Source organism: Mustelus asterias, chromosome 26, assembly GCF_964213995.1.
Source record: "Mustelus asterias chromosome 26, sMusAst1.hap1.1, whole genome shotgun sequence".
Lineage (NCBI taxonomy): Eukaryota > Metazoa > Chordata > Chondrichthyes > Carcharhiniformes > Triakidae > Mustelus > Mustelus asterias.
The window spans coordinates 26,849,542-26,872,826 of record NC_135826.1 but is presented as its reverse complement, the minus strand read 5'-3'; the positions used below and the strand labels follow the sequence as shown (position 1 = coordinate 26,872,826).

Here is a 23,285-nt window from a genome sequence, read left to right as displayed (position 1 = left end):
GGCTTGTGATTCTCCTTTCCAAAGCTCATTTCTTACTGTGGGTTTGGGTTGCTTTGGTGACACTTCTGTGAAGAATTTAATAAGATTTGTATAATTATACCTTGCACGACGCAGGTAGTTATGCAAATCCTTGATAACTCCTGCTGCAATCAGGAGTTGCAGCAATTGTCTGGCAGCTGTTTGAACAAAAGGCATGGGGAACGTTGCCTCTGGATAAAATAAAACCTACGATTGCTAATTTATCCATTCGGAGAGGTCCTTAAATGCCTCGGTTGGTAAACGTGGCCTGTAACTGAGACACGGAAACCATTTCGTGCTGAGCTAATTAATCTCAGTCAGGGATGTTAAAACTGGCCTCAGGTTCGGGAGGAGAAAATCAGATATAGTTTCTAATTATGATTACTACCCTGCTTGCAAAAATATACTTTATTTATAAGATATCTGAAAGAACATTTCAAATCTACATCAATGGAAACGAAGTAGAAATGGTTGAAGGCTTCAGGTTTTAGGTGTCCAGATCACCAACAACCTGTCCTGGTCCCCCCATGCCGACACTATAGTTAAGAAAGCCCACCAACACTCAGAAGACTATGGAAATTTGGCATGCCAGCTACGAATCTCACCAACATTTACAGATGCACCATAGAAAGCATTCTTTCTGGTTGTATCACAGCTTGGAATGGCTCTTGCTCTGCCCAAGACCGCAAGGAACTATAAAAGGCCGTGAATGTAGCCTAATCCATCACGCAAACCAGCCTCTCATCCATTGACTCTGTCTACACTTTCCGCTGCTTCGGCAAAGCAGCCAGCATAATTAAGGACCCTACACATCAGGACATTCTCTCTTCCACCTTCTTCCATCGGGAAAAAGATACAAAGGTCTGAGGTCACGTACTAACCGACTCAAGAACAGCTTCTTCCCTGCTTCCATCAGACTGTTGGATGGACCTACCTTGCACTAAGTTGATCTTTCTTTACACCCTAGCTATGACTGTAACACTACATTCTGCACTCTCTCATTTCCTTCTCTATGAATGGTATGCTTTCTCTGTATAGCGTGCAAGAAACAATACTTTTCACTGTATACTAATACATGTGACAATAATAAATGAAATCAAATCAAAATCAAACATTTCTAAATGGCTATCAAACAGAGCACAATAATTTTCAGCTTCGCTGCATACATCTTGTTGCACTTTGAGATGCTTCAATACAATCAAAGAAATATCTAGACATTTTAAAATGGCCACTTTCAAATGGTGCAAAGATATTTAAGTTGTTTACAAAGATCTAGTTGTACTCTGATGTGAAGGCAGGGTTAGGTGTAGCTATGATATCACAGGGGTCAAGTGTTAGGGACCAGATCAGAAACTCCAAGGTGTATTATGAAGTTAGTCCAGATCAAAACTTTTTTTTGATTTTGGCATTAGAGAGAACATAAGGTGTTTCACTCCAGGTATGATTCAATTGTCCCACTAGGAAGCTTTTACTAAAACAAACTTTATTTTTAACAACACTTAAAATATAACAAAAAGAATTAGCATTACTTTTACCAATTGGAAATACTTAAACATGACAAGGTATCATTCTTAACAACTGGCTATCTCTATATTTTCAACATAAGCAGTAGCCTCGCAGACATAAATCCTTCTAAGAATCAGCACAAAACTGACATGTTGGTGTTACATTTTCAGCCTTTTAACCCCTCTGGGCAGATACAGGAAAACACCTGCCTTCTGACTCCCATACATCAGTTTTCAGAGACAGACCTACTTTCAAGCAGCAACTCCAGAGAGAAATCTATCTTCAAATAGCAGAACTCCAGAGAGAGAGAAAGAGCTATTTCTTTTTTTCCACAGTTCCCTAACAGCAACTGAGCTGGGTTTCCCTGTGTAAGCCTAGCTCCACCGAGTCACATGATTTGTTCCCTGTCAATCATCATAACCAAGCCCTATTCTGCAAAACCGCAGGGGAAAACACTAAATTAACAGAACAGCATTAGCCCAGATTAAAACAAACATTCTAGCAATTAGGAGCAATTGTGCTGCTGCAGTATCAACAGAGGCTGCTGGTTACAGACCAAATGGCACCGGTGTTAGAATATACTGTTAAAAAAAATCCTGCATAGAAATATGACGCAAATACATTTCTTAAAGGCACAGTATCATCATACAAGTCACCTGATGTCTTGACTTACACATGAAGTAAACGACCTCTTAGTCAAGGGATTGCAAATGTGGAATCACACTGCTGCAGGAATCAACATCAGCTCTTATTTCTGACATAGCAGTATTGAATATGAAGTGCATATGTATAGATAGAAAAATATAAATAATGTAGATTTTATTTCTGAAAATGATGAACAACTTGCAGTTAATGTAAAGTTTCAGTAATGCACATGAGCAGCAATGAACGGGAATGCATCAGGACCTCAATCTAAACTGAAGTACATGTGCACAACATGAACTTAAGAACCAGCTTGTTTAACACCACTCAGTGAAGCTTAGGTATCCAGAATCTAAACTTATCCCACTCTGGTGACGTATTACATATTACAAGAAAGCTGATTATTTCAGAGTAAATTTTAGTACTCACCGATGCCATTATAAAAGAAATGTTGAATGTTACCTGGAGCTTTGTTGAACTGAACAGCAAGAGATGCACTTGGAATTTGATCAAAGTTTGAAGACTGGGTTCTGATAGCTCAAATTTGCCAGTTCCATTGAAACCAAAATGAGATTGACTGATAATTAAATTCCTGGATTAGGAATGTGACACTCGTGCAATTTCCTCCCCCACCCCCACCTCCCACACACAACCATCATCAAATCTCTCCCTAAATTTGCTGACTCTCGTTGGTGTTAGGTTCCGTAGGTGCCAGCTGCTCTTTGATAACATAAGACACGATAACTACGTCTATCCTGTTCTCACCTGTCATCTGCATGTAGGTATTTCCCAGCAGAATTTGGTGATAGAGATCAGGCCAGGCACTCCAGAGCAAACAAGAGATACGTTTTGAACAACTCCACTCAGCACACACCAGAGGCTGAAGCTCAGTCCCTCTTGGTCTGTATGAGTTATTAACCAATCTACAAATCATCAGAAAAGCTCCAGGCATTCTGTTATTAAAAGTAATTTAAAGTGATACATCAGAAATAAGCCTTTCACCCTTTACTTTCTAGTGATTATTTACCACGTTGCCAACAGCCTACATTCACCCGTAGGGATTTTTGTATTTAGAAATAAACTTGGTAGTTTTGTAAATAGTCCTATGTGTAGGTTTAGTCTGGTTGAAAATATGGGTTTCCATTGTTTGTCCTGTCTTGCTGCTGGTTACTGCCTATGTTAATGGAAGAAAGTAATTTAAAACAGTCTGATTGCTCACTTGTAACAAATAAGGCTGCAATTTGGAGTGATTGCAACTGACTGTTGGTTTGGTGTCTTTTTTTTGACCATTAAAACAAAGCTAGTATTGTTGTGAAAGATGATTCAGCAGTGAATGCTCAATGAAATATTAAACAAAACCAGAAAATGCTGGAGAAATTCATCAAGTCTGACAGTATCTATGGAGAGAGAATACAGCCAACGTTTCGAGTCAGGATGACCCTTTGTCCAGGGTCTGCACCAAAGCTTTTTCACCCTCAAGAGCACCCCCCCCCCCCATCACCGATATTAAATTCTGCTCAAATACTCATTGGGAGGGATTTTCCAGCCCCTCCCACCAGCGGGATCCTCCAATCCTGCCAAAGTCGACTCCTGATGGCATGTTCCCCGGCAGCGAGGCGGGCAAGCCATGCAAAAACCCATAAACTTCAATGGGACCAGCAGATCCCGCCAGCAGCTAATGGCTTGCCACATCCGCTGCGGGGAAACCAGCTGTGGAGAAAGGGCTGGAAAATCCTGGCCATGGAGTCAACAAGGCACAGAAGGAGGCCTTTCAGCCTTTCAAGTTTATGCCAGTTCTCTGCAGAGCGGTAAAATCAGGCTCATTCCCTGAGCCCTGCAAGAGGAGGTGGTGGCATACTGGTATTGTCACTCGACTAGTAATCTAGAGACCCAGGGTAATGATCTGGGGATCCAAGTTCAAATCCCATGACAGCAAGTGGAAAAATTTGAAGTCAATAGAAATCTGGAAGTAAAAGTCTAATAATCATTGTCAATTGTTTTTTACAAAAACCCATCTGGTTCACGAATGTCCTTTAGGGGCAAGGAAATCTGCCATCCTTACCTGGTCTGGTCTGGTCTATATGTGACTCCAGATCCTCAGAAATGTGGTTGACTCTGAAATGCCACTCAGTTCAAGGGCAGCTAGGGATGGACAACAAATGCTGGCCCAGCCAGCGACACTCACATCCCATGACTAAAAAAAAATCAAAATTTCTTTTGAAACCATTCACCATCTCCACAGAAACATAAAGGAGTTGAATGTTTTTAAGGCAAGTATAGATTTTTGAACGGTAAAGAAATTAAGGGTTATGGTGCATGGGCGGGTAAGTGGAACTGAGTCCACGAAAAGATCAGCCATGATCTTATTGAATGGCGGAGCAGGCCCGAGGGGCCTGATGGCCTACTCCTGCTCCTAGTTCTTATGTTCTTATGGCCAATGTGTTGGTTTTTGATTTGATTTGATTTATTATTGTCACATGTATTAGCTTATAGTGAAAAGTACTGTTTCTTGCGCACTATACAGACAAAGCATACCATTCATAGAGAAGGAAACAAGAGAGTGGAAAATATAGTGTTACAGTCATAGCTAGGGTGTCGAGAAAGGCCAACCTAATGCAGGATAGGTCCATTCAAAAGTCTGACAGCAGCAGGGAAGAAACTGTTCTTGAATCGGTTGGTACGTGACCTCAGACTTTTGTATCTTTTTCCCGAAGGAAGAAGATGGAAGAGAGAATGTCCGGGATGTGTGGAATCCTTGATTATGCTGGCTGCTGTCCGTGGCAGTGGGAAGTGTAGACAGAGTCAATGGATGGGAGACTGGTTTGTGTGATGGATTGGGCTGCATTCACGACCTTTTGTAGTTCCTTGCGGTCTTGGTCAGTGCAGGAGCCATACCAAGCTGTGATACAACCAGAAAGAATGCTTTCTATGGTGCATCTGTAGAAGTTGGTGAGAGTCGTAGCGGACATGCCAAATTTCCTTCTGAGTCTTCTGAGAAAGTAGAGGCGTTAGTGGGCTTTCTTAACTATCGTGTCGGCATGGGGGGACCAGGACAGGTTGTTGACGATCTGGACACCTAAAAACTTGAAGCTTTCGACCCTTTCTACTTTGTCCCCATTGATGTAGACAGGGATATGTTCTCCTTTACACTTCCTGAAGTCGATGACAATCTCCTTCGTTTTGTTGACATTGAGGGAGCGATTATTGTTGCCGCACCAGTTCACCAGATTCTCCATCTCATTCCTGTACCCTGTCTCGTCATTGTTTGAGATCCGACCCACTACGGTGGTGTCGTCAGCTAACTTGAAAATTGAATTGGAGGGGAATTTGGCCACACACTCATAGGTGTATAAGGAGTATAGTAGGGGGCTGAGAACACAGCCTTGTGAGGTACTGGTGTTGAGGATGATCGTGGAAGAGGTGTTGTTGCCTATCCTTACTGATTTTGGTCTGTGAGTTAGGAAGTTCAGGATCCAGTCGCAGAGGGAGGTGCCGAGGCCCAGGCCACGGAGTTTGGAGATGAGTTTTGTGGGAATAATGGTGTTGAAGGCTGAGCTGTAGTCAATAAATAGGAGTCTGACATAGGTGTCTTTGTTATCTAGGTGTTCCAGGGTTGAGTGCAGGGCTAGGGAGATGGCATCTGCTGTGGACCTGTTGCGGCGGTAGGCAAACTGTAGTTAGTCCAGGAGGCTGGAATTGATTTGTGCCATGACTAGCCTTTCAAAGCATTTCATAATGATGGATGTCAGAGCCACCAGCTGATAGTCATTAAGGCACGCTGTTTGGTTTTTCTTAGGTTTGTGGTCCCTTTCAGAACTAAGCTGTCAGGGAGATGGTTTCTGGTAAAGCATCTTGTTTCCAGGAACCAATCATGTGACCAAGTTGCCTAGGCGATAGGAATAGGAAAAGGATAATCAAGAAGTTAATTATAGGAGGGAGTAGATAGTGGGGGTGTCTCCGGTCTCAAAGTTTTTTTTAGTTCAGAACAATCTGGCTGCAGAGCAGAAAACATCTCTTTCTGGCAGAATTCAGTTGAATTTCTAGGTGCTGGCTAAAAGAGTTTAAAATACTTGTTAATGGAAGGATGCCACTAACAGTGAGCCAGACTTCTGAGATAGGCAAACTGAGAAAAGAGAGAGGCCGGAATGTTACGGCTTTTGCCGGCAGGATTTTCCCATCCTGCTGCAGTGAACGGAGATTTAGTTGGGCGCCAAATTCTCCAACTTCGCTGCAGCGAGAGTGTGGTGTGAATGGCTGGTAAAATTGTGCCCAGAGTTTTAGATGCAAAACTCCAAAGCTAAAGAATACTAGAACCTGAAGAGTTATGGCCCATGATGATTATGCTTAAGACATTAGAGGGGCCTGTGTTGAACTGGGAGTCTATGGCCATCAGACGGTTGGAGGAGATTTGAAAGGAAAATCTTGCCACAAGTAAGCGGAGTCCCAAATTATCTCAGCCCTTACATGAATCTTTGAAACTATATTTGGATCAAATAGTTAATCTACCAATTACTGATAAGTATCTGACTTGCATTTACTGGGAGTGTAAGTCAAATGGGTGTTCATTGTACTTTCAATATCTTTAATAGAATTGCCTATTTAAGATAGAATGTAGCTATTATTATTCATATTTGATTTTGTTATAGTCAAATTCTTTTGACTTAAGTCACGAACCTTATGGCTTTATTCTGGACTTCAACCCTAGATTTTTGGATTCTAAAAAAACCCTAAAATAAATAATATAATACATGCAAAATAGTTGGTTCAAGGCATATATAATTGTATTTTTTTAAAACATGGATAAACCAGTGAATCTGAAAATGATGTATATCTGAACACTGTACTGCTAACTAACCTGAATCGCTTCTATGTTGAGTTGTCCTTGCTACTCTGATATTGTGGCTTTGTTTCCTGTTTCCTGGTGCACTGAACATAGCTGGTAAATTGAAGAGGTTATCCAACAATTGTAACCGTTTCTTCTGAGTGCGGTCTTGTGACATAATTCTTGCATTGTGATATTGATAACTCGATTTTACTCAGTCAATCTAATTAAGATACATTCGTGGAGATAATCTTCACACGAAGTGTAATGTGTTAGGAAAATTTACATTCTCTAGAAATGAAAACCACCTTTCCCTTAACTTCTCAAAATCCTCAAAGATGAAATTTTAAAGTAATTAACAACTTGTTAAAAATAATGAATTACATTTATTTAAAGTTTGGTTATGATTTTTAACACATCAGCCATCTGGAAGGATAGGAAAGCATTATCAATAGTGGCATGAACTTAATAAAACATAAGTCAGAATTTTATACTACTCTACCAGCGGCTTATTTTTTGGTCAAATTGAAGGGATGGGATTCCCTCCAGGTTCCTGCTCACTCCGACCTCACAAAAATTGCATACTAGAACAGGCAAGACCCTTGGACAGGAACCCTGCCCTTGCTCCAATTGAGGCCCATAAGTGACCGATAATTGGCCACTCAAGGGTTGTTTCCTGCCCAGCTTCAATTTTTAGGTTGGTGCGAGGATTGAACTTGTTTGGAGGAAGGCCGCAAATCAATAGAGTTAGATCTCAGACATGAAGGGAGGGAGCCTCCCCCAGGAGCCTCCACCAAAATCCCTCTTCTGAAGTTGGGTGCTCCCCCTCAAGGTCCGGTGGTCTCCGTACAACCCTTGCCCCCTGGCCTCTCCTCCAGGACCTCGATTGTCCCTAGGTCTGGGATACCTTCCCTGCCCTGGGACCCCTTGAATATGCCTGGTCCAGTGACCCGGACTTAGCCTCAGGCAAGATAAAAGCAAAATACTGCAGATGATGGAATCTGAAGCAAAAATAACAAATGCTGGAAAATCTCAGCAGGTCTGACAGCATCTGTGGGGTGAGAGTAGAGCCAATGTTTCAAGTCTGGGTCAGACTGGGTCAGACGTTTCAGGTCTTCATCAGACTTAGCCTCAGGCATCCTCTTGCAGTTCTTTTGTCCATTGCATCCTGTTGCTGCAGAGACTGCGGGGGCTCTCTAAGGCAGGACTTCCTCCTGTGTGCAGCCACACAACGCTCATTCAAGTGTGAAATTGCTGTGGGGCAATCGGAGTTGGCGGGGGATGTGTTCCCCACCTTCTGAAAAATTCAGGCCACTAGTTTGTGTAGAATGGGCGAGAACAGTCCACAAAATTACATCAGAGAAAAGGAAGCTATCAGAAAGAAATGGAGCTTATATAAAAAGGCAAGGATGAAGAGATGGCCAAGGGAAAGTAAAGCGGTTCGCAAAGAGTTAAGTTCACACTGTTTAAAAAAATTGCAGCAAAACTCACATATGTATGATGATGGGAACAAGCAGGGCGGGGAAAAACCAGACAGTGAATACGAAGAGATCAGTCTAAATTCTAATCATACAGAAACACTGTTCTTTCAATGATAACTGCAGGAGGTTGAATGCTGCCCCACCCGTAGAGACCACACATTAACCTAGAGTGCTCAGCCCACATTGATCAGACTGCTGCACAAATGTAAAACAGTTATCTTGCCATGATGCATAATCTGTTTTGCTCCCTCTATCATTGGTCCAAGGTTATGCAAAGACTGCTTAAAAGTAGGGCTTTGTAAAATTTGCAATTAAAAAAACAGATTGCAATACATCAACAATAAGAACTCGGACATGTTTTTTACATAGCACCCTTGACATAATAACCTCAATCACACATTCAAATTCACTTTGCCTCATCAAAGGCACTAATCATTCCACAATATATCCACTACAAGGCAATGCATTGTGGAATAATTAGTGCCTTGAAGGAGGCAAGGTGAAGTTGAATGTACAATTGAGGCAAAAACTGATACCATCAGCACTTTATCTAACAAAAATACAAATCAAATTGAGAATATTATCCTACAAGCCTTGGACTCTGAAAACCAAGCATGTTTTCCTTGGAGAATGTGCTACAGATGCAAAGCCATCGATTTAAAACACCTCTCATCCCTAATTTTTAATATGCATTTCAATTCTGTTCACCCAAAGGAATGTGTATGGCAAGATTCACCTCAGAATCATTACTGGTCTGATGATATAGAATCCCTACAGGGCAGAAGAAGGCCATTCGGCCCATCAAGTCTGCACCGACCACAATCCTATCCAGGCTCTATTCCTGTAACTCCACATATTTACCCTGCTGATCCCTCTGACATTAGGATCAATTTACCATGGCCAATCAACTTAGCCCACACATCTTTGGACTGTGGGAGGAAACCGGAGCATCTGGAGGAAACCCACGCAGACATGGGGAGAATGTGCAAACTGCACACAGACAGTGACCCAAGGTCGGAATTGAACCCAGGTCCCTGGTGCTCTGAGACAGCAGTGCTAACCAGTGTGCTACCGTGCCGCCCACCACTGTGCCACTGTGCCGTACTCAGTCAATATTTATGGTTTAAGTCACTTAAACCATAAATATTGACTGAGCAAAACTTAGCACTCTCAATTATTGATGCTTACCTCACAATCCGTAACATGTTTACTCACCAAAGAATCTCTCAAATTCTATTGTTTTAAGCTGCCTTCTGTTGTTCATTGATATATGATGCAAAATAAACTTCCTGTAGATTGATTTAAATGATTTAAATGATTTCTTTGGAAATGGGATTATTTATACTTTATAACTGAGATTATTAATGGTTTTGTCAAATAAAGTGCTTATGGTATCAGAGTCGTTACCGCAATCGTACATTCAACTTCATCTTGCCACATCCAAGGCACTAATTATTCCACAATACATCCACTATAAGACCACAAGACCATAAGACATAGGAGCAGGATTAGGCCACTCGGCCCACTGAGTCTGCTCCGCCATTCAATCATGGCTGATATTTTTCTCATCCCCATTCTCCTGCCTTTTCCCCATAACCCCTGATCCCCTTATTAATCATTACAGAGCAATGAGTCATTAAAAATGTACTGGAGTCATCCTGTCTTGATTCAGTCTGGGGTAGATTCACCTACCCTGCAAATGATTTTATCCATCTAAAGTTGGTTCTTATAAAGTACAGACCCGTTGATTCTTTGGAACTTGCTTTGAAAATTGCCTGTAAAGTACCAGCAGTTTTGCCACTATAGAACTCCAATATCTCCATATTGTTCTCTTTGCTATGAGTGCGTATAAGCCAAGATCGTTGATCAGTTGTAGTCATACAGAATGCTATCTCTCTGCTTTTTATGAAAGAATATTGGATTTATCCAACAGAACCTAACAGTGGTTCTCGAGTTAAAATTCTCATCAGATTTTTTTTTGTTATATCCAATCAAAACCAAATTGGTCCAATCGAAGTCCCTACAAGAGAGACATTACAGATCCAAGCTGACAAGACAGGCTCCCCATTTCCTGTCTTGGGCTCAATCAACAAGATCCATGCTGATAGGAGCCGGCATTACACACCTTTCAATGCTTGATCTGAGCTTCATGTTAGCCAAAAGGCCTAAATATGCTAACTATTTTAATCCTCAATTTTAACTATTTTACTCTCAATCTTCTCAGGGTTCTGACCCCATAGCCTAAACAAACACATTCATGTGATACCATGGAACTGTTACCTCATCAGAAGTCAATGCCACCTTCCAGGTCAGATGTTAAACTGGCAACCTGTATGCTTGCTGAGTCTCTCCAGTGTCCTGGCCAATATTCCTCTCTCAATCAAAACCACCAAAAACACATCAATTGGCATTTGTTTCATTTGCTGATGGTGGGATCATGCTGTGTGCAAATCGGCTGCTGCAGTTACTTCCGTCACAGGGATTGTTCTTCAAAGGTTGGGTGTGGACCACCTTGGGATCCCTGTAGATAGGATAAGATGTCATAAATGTAAATCTTTTGTTTCTCTTTCTCCAAATGAATGCCAGTAATAGCTGAGTCCAATCATACCCTACCAAAAAGTGACTCAATGATTTATCCTTTTTGTAAATGAAATCTTGTCTTTTATATCATACAGATTTCACCAACTGAGAGGAGCCAAATGGGACTGTCTCCTCACACTCCTGGACAGACATCTCTCAAGCACAAATCTAACAAAATGGAGTGATTCAAGAAAAATGCTAAGAATATCTTCTAAAAAATAGTTTTTAAAAAGAACTCCCCAACATCCCACTGGGTAATTGCATCATGTAGTCAGTATGAACATTTACTGACCAGGAATATCCGAGACTTGATTCTGACCTGTGCCTGAGTGAGCTGTTAAAACAAAGGCAGTAGTTCAGGAGGCTGCACATACTGCACGGCCCCACAATGCTGGAGATGACAAAAAAAGATATTGGACTTGCTGATCTTGGTGACTCTCCAGTGACCACTGCTCGAGAGTGTGTGTGTGTGTACATCAGCTAAGTGTAGGAGCAGGTTTGGCTGTGATTCTTTCATAATCAAATCAGGCTGTCAATCGACACATACATGAAAGGACTACTAACATCAGGGAACCACATCCGAGCATGAGTCACCGCCTTTAGGACAGGATGGGAGTAAGCTGAGGAAACATAAGAAAGGAATATATTCATAAAACATTAAATAGGGAAGAGCAAAAATGAGAAACTGTTCACATCACAAAGTGACTTTTTGATATTTGTGAGATCAGTGCTTTTGCCTCTGGCATGCCTGTTCTGATGCACCAGGAGCACCCAGGTAGATAGCATCCAGGGAGGGCTACTGTGAATTGATCATATTCCCACAATGGCAGGAGAGGTATTAGACAATGAGGACAGGGCATCAGGAACACAGGGTAAGAGTAAAGGAGTGACCAAGAGGCAAGAAAGGTAAAGGATATATGAGACACGTAAATAGAGTAGGTAGGAAGGAGCTTCACCCCTTAGTATAGGGGCTAATAACCAGGGAGCATAGATTTAAAATTAGGTGCAGGAGAGTTAGAGGAGATTTGAAGAAAAACGTTTTCACCCAGAGGGTGATGGGAATCTGGAATCACTGCCTGAAGGAATGGTGGAGGCTGGATCCCTCACAGCATTTAAGAAACATTTAGATGAGCACTTGAAACACCATTGCATACAAGACCAAGTGCTAGAAAATGGGATTACAATAGTTTGGTGCTTGATGATTAGTGCAGACATGATGGGCTGAAGAGCCTCTTTTAACGCTATAAAATCCTATGACTATGACAAAAATATCTATGTATTTTTAAGAGCAACATAATGGTGACACTTCAGCATCTGTTCCAGAGCAGTGCTGAATAATGGAAGCACTGCTAATATGCTCCAATTGCATTGTCGGATAGGAGTCCCATTTATGAAATCTAGTAAGTGGCATGATGGCACAATGGCTAGCACTGCTGCCTCATAATGCCAGAGACCCAGGTTCAATTCCCGGCTTTGGTCACTATCTGTGCAAAGGCTTCACGTTCTCCCCATGTCTGCATGAGTTTCATCTGGGTGCTCTGATTTCTTCCCACAGTCCAAAGATATGAAGATTAGGTGGATCGGCCATGGTAAATGCGTGGGGCTACAGGAATAGGGTGGCAGGTGGGCCTGGGTAAAACGCTCTTTCGAAGAGTTGGTGCAGACTCGATGGGCTGAATAGCCTCCTTCTGCACTGTCAGGATTCGATGGTTCTAAGTTCAACTGTGTCCAGGGGACCCAGTTGCTTTGTGCTCATTGCCTGCACTGGGGATAACTCGCTATCCCAGCTTAGATTTCCACATCCAATTTTTTCAGTGAGTGGCACCTGAACTGTTTTAGTCACTACATTATCCATGTGGAGAAATATAAAAAGAAAAAGCAAATGTGTAGAGACAAAAAGAAAGATTTCTCAAACATCTTTTGAATATATGGTGACACAGTGGCACAGTAGTTAGCACTGCTGCCTCACAGCACCCGGGTTCCATTCTGGCCTTGGGTGACCGTCTGTGTGGAGTTTGCACATTCTGCCCGTGTCTGCATGGGTTTCCTCCGGGTGCTCCAGTTTCCTCCCAAAGTCCAAAGATGTGCGGATTCGGTGGATTGGCCATGCTAAATGCATGGGGTTACAGGGATAGGGTGGAAGGGCGCGGGTTGTGGGCCTGGATAAGATGCTTCATCAGTGCAGACTCAATGGGCCGAATGGCCTCCTTCTGCACTGTAGGGATTCTATGATATGATGGGGCTTCTCAGATCAACTAAGGAACAAAATTCTGTTTTTGAGAATACACTGAAAGACTGGTTGTGTACCTAGATTTTATTTTATAGCACTAGACTGCAAAGGATCAGAGCTGCAGATATTATTAAAACGTTTATTTTAAAAACTGCATGCAATCATTGTGCTCAAAGAACATCCAGGTTCCCTGGCCACTAGGGGGCACAGTAAAAATGACCTGAACATTGTGAAGCAACACGAACAAAATACTATGAACTAATGTTCAAAAAATAGTTTTTACATAATCCCGCATCGCATGAAGTCAGAATGGTGCTGCACTCCTTCAAAGTGGGCACTGGATGGAACTGGGTCAATGGTTAAAGATCTAATTGCAGTTATTCTCAACAAATATCCCAAAGATGACTTTCTAAATTTGTCTCAGGATGTGGCTAATAGTTTTTCTTGATTCCCCACCCCCCCAATCCCCCCCCATCAATAATTGCCCTGAGAAGGTGAAATTTCTCTTGGAATTCCTGCGGTCTTTCTTGTGATGATGCATCTAATATTAGGTTAGGGAATATCAAGTTACTGACCCAGTGACAATATAGAAATAGCGGTATATGCCCTGGTAAAAATAGTGTGTGACTTGGAGGGGAACTTGAAGATGGTGGTACCATGACAATACAGAGGACAAATATTGAGTCAATGGCAGGGGTGCTGAACAAGCTGGAATCTTTTTTCAGGATGGTGTCAGTGCTGTTGCATTGTCATGTGTGGTAAGTATTCTATACACTCATGAGTTTTGTGAATTGTCAGCAGGCTTTGAGGACTTTTGAAGCGAGCCATCCGTCCCAGATTATTCAACCTTTGCTTTGCTCTTATAGTCAAGCTATTGCTCTTGTTGGTCAAACTAAGCTTCTGGTTAGAGATTACTCACATTGAAGGTGGGGAACTTGGCCATGGTGGTGTTGTCAAAGGTCTTGGGATGGGGGTGGAGTGGAGGTGGATGCTAATGGAAATGGGCTGGGCCCATTCTTCTTCGATATGATGATTATGCTGCCAAAATTCAACTTTATAAGCTCAAGCTTAGGTGATGTCCAGTTTTTATCTGAGATTATTATTGTGGACTGTTGAGTTAATGGTGGATGGAAGGCCATTGGTGAAGAAGAGCCAAGGTAGTTTCTGTGAGAAGCTCCTGGTGGTGGTGATATCTACAATAGTTGGCCACTGACAGGCACCTTCCTTTGTGTCAGGTATGTTTCCAACCACTAGTTTTCTCTTTGACATCAACAGACCTCTTAGATGCCATACACAATCAAACACTGCCTTGATGTTGGGAGCAGTTACACTGCACTCAACTCCTCTGGGATGCAGCTTTTGCATCCAGAGTTCCACCATTCATTCTTTTGTTCAAATGGTTTGGTCTAAGTGGTATCGGGGATAGAAACTCATATGACCCATGGACAGAAAGCTGGTCTTCACAAATATATTTGTGAGTTTGTGATTCTGTGATATGTGGTCTTTGGGCTTGTCTGGCTATTGCACTAGCCAACATCTCCATCCTGGATTGGAAACCACACAACCATTGATCTTTATCCCACCTTCTTGAGGGCAATTAGGGATGAGCAATAAATGATGGCTTTACCATCATAAAAAATAAACAAAAGGAGACCTTCTGGCTCATCATATTTTTGCTAGGGCAATCCATGAATGTATAGCAGCATTGTTCAACTAAACAGGTACATCTGAACTTGCAGTGATCCTAAATATGACTCAATTCATAAATAAACACAGGGTGAGTTAGTTACAATGGACTTACAATTTAATTTTAACTCCTCCCTACATATTATCAATTGCAGTAATAACAAGGAAAAGCAGCCTCTCTATTGTATCATTTGGATATTTGCCAACACAAGGACAAGTCAGCTGCACATTCCCAACATCCTGTAGCCTAATTTCAATTCCCTTTCTGCACACTAGATAGCTCCAGCACGACAGACTCACACAATGCCTGTCATTCTTACCTGTTCTCAGGTGATCTTTCAATACCTGACATCAGGATGAACTGAGGGTGTTACTAAAACCTTTTATTAATCAATTTTTAGAGGATGCTAAATGGAGAATGACAAGCTAAAATTCTCAAATGGAACCATTCTATGGAAGTGTTTTGACTAAAGGGTTGACATTGCCTCACTGAGGTTTTGTGCACTGCCGGTTCATTTGAAAATCTGTATTATAGCGGTATGCATTGACTGCCACAGCAACAACTTGCATTCACATTGGGTTTTTAATGTGTAAGATTGTCCGAGGTGCTTCACCGAGGCGTGAGGAAAATGGATGATGAGCCATTCAAACAAAGGTTAGGAGGAATGACTAAGGTGTGGAGGATAGGTGGACTTTAAGAAGTCATAGACAGAGGGAAATAGAGAATTTCAGAGATAGAACTGAACCAGCTGATGGGATAGATGTTAATGGTGGAATGACAGGAAAGGGAGATACGCAAGAGTCCTGAGTAAGAGGAACACATAGGTTTGGGAGAATTGTAAGACCAGAGAGAGTTATAGGAGTGTAGGCTGGGATTTTCTAGTCCTGCTCATCATGGGACTGGAGATTCCCACCTGCAGTCAACGGACCTGTGGCTGGTCTGTCAAATTTTCTGTCCCACCCATGATGATTCCTGCTACAGGCTGGACTGGAAAATCCTGGCCATAGTCTTTGTTGAAAACATAAAATAAATCCTTTACGTCATTGCAATGATGATCTTATCACATTACTGATCATGTAAGGATACCTCCCAATGTAATTAAACAGTACTGTATTACAGCACAATTTACTATCGCCTCTTGTCTGTACAGAACTTGTGTATTGCTGAGAAAAAGAATCATGGGGTGGGATTTTATGGCCTCGCTTGGGCGAGACAAGAAATTCTCGCCTGAGGTCAACGGAGATTTCTGTTGTCGGACCCTCGCCTGCGCTGATTTCGTGGTGGGCCAGGTGGTAGAGTTCCGACCATGCTGTCAAAACTTTTGGTCTTGCACCCACCAGGACAGAATTGCGAGAATGCCAGGAATGTTCTCTTTGAAATTTGGTATTCTTGCAACTTCGTCCTGATGATTGCAAGACAAAAAACTTTGACAGTTTCTCTCTCTTCTCAGCAATACACATAATATATATATAATTACTGCCCCATTTAACAAAACCAACTGGAAATGCAAACAGATCTTGCTTGTGGTATATGGACAGGATTTTATAGCCTCACTTGTCCTGAAACCATAAAATCCCATCTGAGGTCAACGGACCTTTCCATTGTCCACCCCTCGCCCGCTCCAATTCTCATGGCGGGTGAAGCGGTAAAATCCCGGCCTATATGTCTTTTGCATAATTGCTTCAAAGTTCAGTAAAGTCCTCAAACCAATTGCCTGGACCAAACTCTCAGCTGAAGGAAGCTGTTTGAAGAGATGAACCAAAACTTGAATTTAACGTTGTTAATAAACATCATACAGAGCTATTTGGTGTCCATCTAACCATAAATTCCGTTCACAAATGGATGAACTGATGACCTAAGGGTATTATTTAGAATCTAAATATAGCTGCAATTTACCATCTTATGAGCTGATTACAGTCTCAAAGCTAAGGTGATTAATTTTCAGGTTTATTCCCTTTTAGTTGCATGTAAATTTATCAATGTAATTTTTGAATATTGTTTCTTGTATTAAATTCATGCATTGAGTTAAAATGTTCCACAAAAAACAGCTGGATTTCATCACACTGGTGTTTTAGCTGCTCGGTATTAGACATGATTCATTTGAATTACATGGGGGCGCCTCATACTGTGTATACAACACTATGTTCTCAGAAATCTGTGGCACAAGAGTAAGATTGTTGAAAGGTTAACAGCAGAAGTAAGGTGGATTGGGAGGAGGATTGTATAGATGTAGGAAGATGACAAACTAGCAAGGAGTTATCATGCGTCTAATGCAGTTTAACAATTGAAAATACAATTGAGTAATTTATAACATTCAGCAGAACACTTAGATTGAATAGCTGCCTTAAACCCTAACTGTTCCTTATATACAGTTTTTAAAAATGTTTTATACATTTCTCATGATGCAATTAGGACAATGAGAAAAGCACAACTGAACTCAGTGATTTAGGATTTGAAAATGTATGGTATTAATTGGCAGATAATATTCTTACGGACAGGGACCGGAGAGATTGGAAACCCCTGCCCCTTTCCCTGCTTGTCTGTAATTGGCACGTTTTTGCACATTCACCCCAAAAGTCCAAAAGCACACATACACACACTTATTAGAGAAAGATACAGATTAAGAAAGTAGTGCATTGTTACAAGTTGTAAACAAAAGAATCATTCATAGTTCATGTATTTGGCTGATCATAGGAAAAGTAGTCGTTGCAGCCCTATTGAAGAAGGTGATTCACTCTAAAGTGGTCACCAAAATGGTTCAATGTCTGATGGCCCATTCGAATGGGCTGGACACTCTCAGAGTAAACTAGGTGGATGGCCATCGGTTGTGCACCTACTGATCCTCCTGTTCCCTATGGGGATGCCCAGGGCCCCCAACTGACTCCCTGAGAGTGAGAGGCAGCTGATATGAGTGCAAGATACCCTGCCCCCACTCACATTGACATTGATCGATGCTTGCAATTGCCTCAGCAATGGAGTAATTTGCTGCAGCAGTGCATGGACCAAGGTCTCCGTGGCAGCTGCCACCCTATCAGTATTGACATTGGTGCATTGGCATGCCAGTGCTCTCACCTCAGATTGAAGGTGGACAAATTCCTCTGTCATGCCTTGCAATCTGATGAGTGCAGCAGACATCCCTTCCCAATGTTCCTGAGCTTACATTTGCAATTGCGATGGCGCTGAGTCTAGAGGCTCCTCATCTGACTTGGATTCAGCAGATTTCTGGCTTCCAGCAGTCTTTCGAGCGCCAGCAATTTGGGATGTTACTGCCTCTGCCCACTGTGGATCAGACAGTGCAATGTGCTCACCATATTGTGAAACCAAGGCTGCTCTGGAACTACATCCCATTGAGGACCTAGCTCATGGACTCTCTTGGCTGCTTTCCAGGTGTGCCTATGAAGGCAAAGAGAGATCATTGGTGCAGGTCAGGAAACTGCAGAACAGGGGACCTCACTCAATATGATTCGCTGATGGCTGTTGCACTGCTGGTTCCTCACTTGGTTGAGCATCACTGACCTCATCATTAGGATAGGAATGGTCCACGTGGTCAATGGGCAGTTGGATCGCTCTACCTTCAAAGTCTGTGAGGATCTTAATGTTGGACATTCCTTCACCCATCTGCGACCTCACCCTTTTGTTGTGTGCTAGCTTGTCCTGCATGAATACAGAGGGAGAGAGTGCAAGCAGGACACCTGCCAGCTCAGATAAGATGCCTGGCATGTGTGGGTGCTGAGTGCTGCCATGGACTGGATGAGGACACAATCCGCAGGGCAGATCAAGTTGTATGTGTGTGATAATGAGTAGTGTTGTCCCTTGAGTTGGTAGTGAGTGAGACCCCTGTGGATGTGTGATGGGTTTGTAAGTGTTTAAGAGTGATGAGAAGAGTGACTTACCCTGGCAGAATGAAGGAGATCACTCATCCTCTTTCAGCACTGGCTGTCCTCTTTTGGAGCGCATTGGCACTGACCACCACTACCAGGGTCTCTCATGTTGGATTTGTCACCTTGGTTGACGTTCTTTGACTACAGCGCGGGTAGAGGGCATGGTAGTGGGCCTCCATTGCATCTACTAGGCGTCGAAAGAGATATCACTAAATTTGGGGGCAGCATGTTTTCTCCCTTTGGCAGCCATCAGTTCCCAGCAGCTTCCTTTAAAAGCAGGGACAGCCTTTAAAAATTGCGCCTGGCTTACTGACGGCCTGAGGTGATGGCGGCGCAAGGGAGTCCAAGGCTGCCCCTTCAGTGATCCAACGTAAAATTAGTGCCTCTCCATTTTTTAAACAAAGTGGCACACGATATTGTGGAAATTGCCACCGTTCCCGTTAGCGGGTCATGCACCAATTTCTTTGCCTGATATCAGACTATTCCGATGCCTGGTGCAATTCCACCCTTTAAGTTTTGGGTAAACCACAAACAATAGCTGGTGTAAATTCCACAGATAGGTTCTGTCCATGTCCATCCAAGGTTGAGGCCCTCACCCAAGGTTGTTCAGTCAGGGAGGCTTGAGACACTAGTGAGTCAATGCAGAAATTGAAAAATTGACCTGACCTCCAGCAATCATCTTAACAGGCTTGTTGGTGTCTATTTTCAAATGAAAGACAGTTTAAGAAAATTATCTACTGAATGTTTAAGAATGACTCGGACATATCTTTCACTGGGCATGACAATGTAAATTCACCGGTTATTTTTCCAGTGGTATTAGCGATATAAATGGAATAAATTTTAAGTGGGGATGTTTCCAAGTCTTTTTAGCTCTCAAGAAGATGACATGAATTGTGAAAGTAAAGCTCATGGATAGCAGCCATCAAAGCTCGGGGGTATGTTGTAATGTTGAACACACTTCCAGTCATTGTTGGTTTTTAAGCCCTAATTCTCCAAGGCTCCATTTTAGGTCTGAAAATCTAGACCCTAACCTTGCCATTCCAGCCATGCCCCTGCCCCTCCCACCCCCCCACTCCCTGACCGTCACCGCACCAACCAGTCATTGCGTCCCATTTATCAACAATAAAATTACATTGAAAGGGGTGGGATTTGCTGGCCCTTCCCACCGGGGCGGATCTTCTGGTCCTGCTGAGGGCGGCACCACCCCCCCCCCCCCCGCCCCGCACCCCAACCCATCGTTGTGGTGGGTTCCCTGGCAGTGGGATGGGTGAGCAACACAAAATGCTGTAGATATTGGCAAGACTGGATGTCAGTGAGCAATGGTGAGCCGCCTCCACCAGCGGAAACATACCACCAGGGGTTTGGGAGGGGGGGGGGTGCAGTGGAGGTGGGGTGGGGTTCATGGGCTGTACATTGGTGGAAGGTGGGAGGAGGGGGAAGGTGGTGTAGTGGGAATCTCACTGGACTAGTAATCTAGAAACCCAGGCCAATGCTCAGGGAAACGGGTTCAAATAAGAACATAAGAACAAGGAGCAGGAGTAGGCCATCTGGCCCCTCGAGCCTGCTCCACCATTCGTTATGATCTTTTCATGGACTCAGCTCCACTAACCCACCCACTCACCATAACCCTTAATTCCTTTACTGTTCAAAAATGTATCTACCCTTGCCTTAAAAACATTCAATGAAGTAGCCTCAACTACTTCACTGGGCAGGGAATTCCACAGATTCACAACCCTTTGTGTAAAGAAGTTCCTCCACAACTCAGTCCTAAATCTGCTTCCCCTTATTTTGAGGCTATGCCCCCTAGTTCTAGTTTCACCTGCCAGTGGAAACAACTTCCCTGGTTCTATCTTATCTATTCTCTTCATAATCTTATATGTTTCAAAACGATCTCCCCTCATTCTTCTGAATTCCAATGAGTATAGCCCCAGTCCACACAGTCTCTCCTCATAAGCCAGCCCTCTCAACTCCGGAATCAACCGAGTGAATCTTCTCTGCACCCCCCCCAGTGCCAGTAAATCCTTTCTCAAGTAAGGAGACCAAAACTGTACACAGTACTCCAGGTGTGGCCTCACCAGCACCTTATACAGCTGCAACATAACCTCGGTTTTTAAACTCCATCCCTCTAGCAATGGAGGACAAAATTCCATTTGCCTTCTTAATTATCTGCTGCACCTGCAAACCAATTCCTTGAGATTCTTGCACAAGGACACCCAAGTCCCTCTGCACAGCAGCATGCTGCAATTTTTTACTATTTAAATAATAGTCCATTTTGCTGTTATTCCTACCAAAATGGATGACTTCACATTTACCAACATTGTACTCCATCTGCAAGACCCTCACCCATTCACTTAGGCTATCTATATCCCTTTGCAGACTTTCAGCGTCCTCTGCCACTCATCTGAGTGTCATCTGTGAATTTTGACACACTACACTTGGTCCCCAAATCCCACCATGGCAGTTGGGGAACTTAAGTTCTGTTAATAAATCTGGAATATAGAACTAGTCTCAGTGATGGTGACAATGACGACTATCACTGATAAAACGCATCTAGTTCACAAATGTCCTTTAGGGAAGGAAATCTGCCATCCTTACCTGCTCTGACCTACGTGTGACCCACAACAATGTGGCTGACTCCTAATTGCCCTCTGCAATGACCTAGCAAGCCAGTCAGTTCAAGAACAATTAGGGATGCGCATCAAATGTTGGCCTTGCCAGCGACACCCAGGTCCCGTGAAAGAATAAGGAAAAAAAAAGAGCGAGAGGAGATGGGCCTGGAGAGATCAGTTAGGGGTAAGAGAACTAGCGGGGAGGAGGGAGTTCATTTGCCATGGGGGTCAGTTGTGGGAGGGAAACCGCGCATGGTGCTTCCATGAAAGAGAGACTTTGTAACAGTCCAAAAATAGCTGTAAATCAGACAATGGAAGGAAGGGAGGAACTCAGAAAAATTACAATCACCAGGGAATTGGTATTGGAGCTGCAAGCTGACAAATTTTCGGGTCCAGGTGGATTTCATCCTAGGGTCTTAAAAGAAATCACCAGGGAGATAGTTGATGCATTTCCTAGATCTAGAGAATGTTCTATTAGATTGGAATATAGCAAATAGGGAGGCAGAAAATAGGAAACTATAGTCCAGTTAATCTAACATCAGTCAAAGGGAAAATGCTAAAAGCTATTTTTAAAGATGTTACAGCAGGGCACTTTGAAAATGTCATGGCAATCAGGCAGAGTCCACATGATTTTGTGGAAGGAAAATTATGTTTAACCAATTTATTGGAGTTCTTTGAAAGAGTCACAGGTGTTGTGGATAAAGATGGATGTACTGTACTTTGATTTCCAGAAGTCATTTGATAAGGTGTCACACCAAAGGTAATCGTGGAAAGCTCATTGTATTGGAGTAACATATAGATAGAAGATTAACTAACAGGAAACAAAGTTGGCATAAACGGGTCTTTTTTCCGGTAATGTAATGAGAAATGTGCTACAGAGATCAGTGCTGGGGCCTCAACTTTTTACAATTTATATAAATAACTTGGATGATGGGACTGACATGCGGTTGCAAAATTTGCTGATGACACAAAGATAGGAAGCAAAGTAAATTGCGAACAGGAAATAAAGAGGCTACATATATTTAAAAGGGTTGCAGGTTGCTTCAAGAGCTGATCACATGATTTGATGGTGATGTCATTAGGATGTTTGCACAGGCTGCTGTTTTACTTTCAGTTTTGTTCTGTACAGAGAACAGCTCTTTAATAACTGTTACGTTGAATCCATGTGTACAAACCATGTTCTTTTCTTTTTGTTAAACCCACAACCCCCTAACATAGTTAGAACATTATAAAAGGATAGGTTAGGTGAATGGGCAAAAACCTGGCAAATAAAGTATAATGTGGGAAAATGTGAAATTGCCTATTTTGGCAGGATTAATAGAAAATAAACTTATTATCTAAATGGCGAGAGACTGCAGAGCTCTGAGATTCAGAGCGATCTGGGTGTCTTGGTGCATGAATCACAAAAGGCCAGTATGAAGGTACATCAAGTAATTAGGAAAGCTAATATAACGTTATTGTTTATTGCCCAGGCAACTGAATACAAAAGTAGAGAGGTTATGCTTCAGTTATACAGGACATTGCTGAAACCACATCTGGAGCATTGTGTACAGTATTGGTCTCCTTATTTAAGGATGTAAATGCATTAGAAACAGTTCAGTAAAGGTTTTCAGAATCCCGGCTTCTCTTTATTTTTGACTTCATGATATTACTTTCCAGCAGAGGAGACGATAGAAGGAAAACCAGTTGCACAAAATAAGTGGCAATAGGTGACCAGAATTCGACAATTTTTGTACTCACAGCTAAACAAAAAATGTATTTTGATTATTTTCCCATTTCCCTTTGTTAGTACATTCCTAACACATTTTCACCAAATACCCCACCTCTAA

The 23,285-nt window shown here is 42.5% G+C and overlaps 1 long non-coding RNA gene across 1 annotated transcript in view; it reads right to left on the bottom strand.

Annotated features, from left to right (window-relative positions):
* The window catches only part of LOC144479530 (uncharacterized), a 202,246-nt gene that overhangs the window by 165,857 nt on the left and 13,104 nt on the right, over positions 1-23,285 (bottom strand). Inside the window, exon 2 of the long non-coding RNA XR_013495541.1 lies at positions 10,750-10,990. This is a non-coding gene — a long non-coding RNA (uncharacterized LOC144479530). The remainder of the gene's footprint in view (positions 1-10,749; positions 10,991-23,285) is intronic.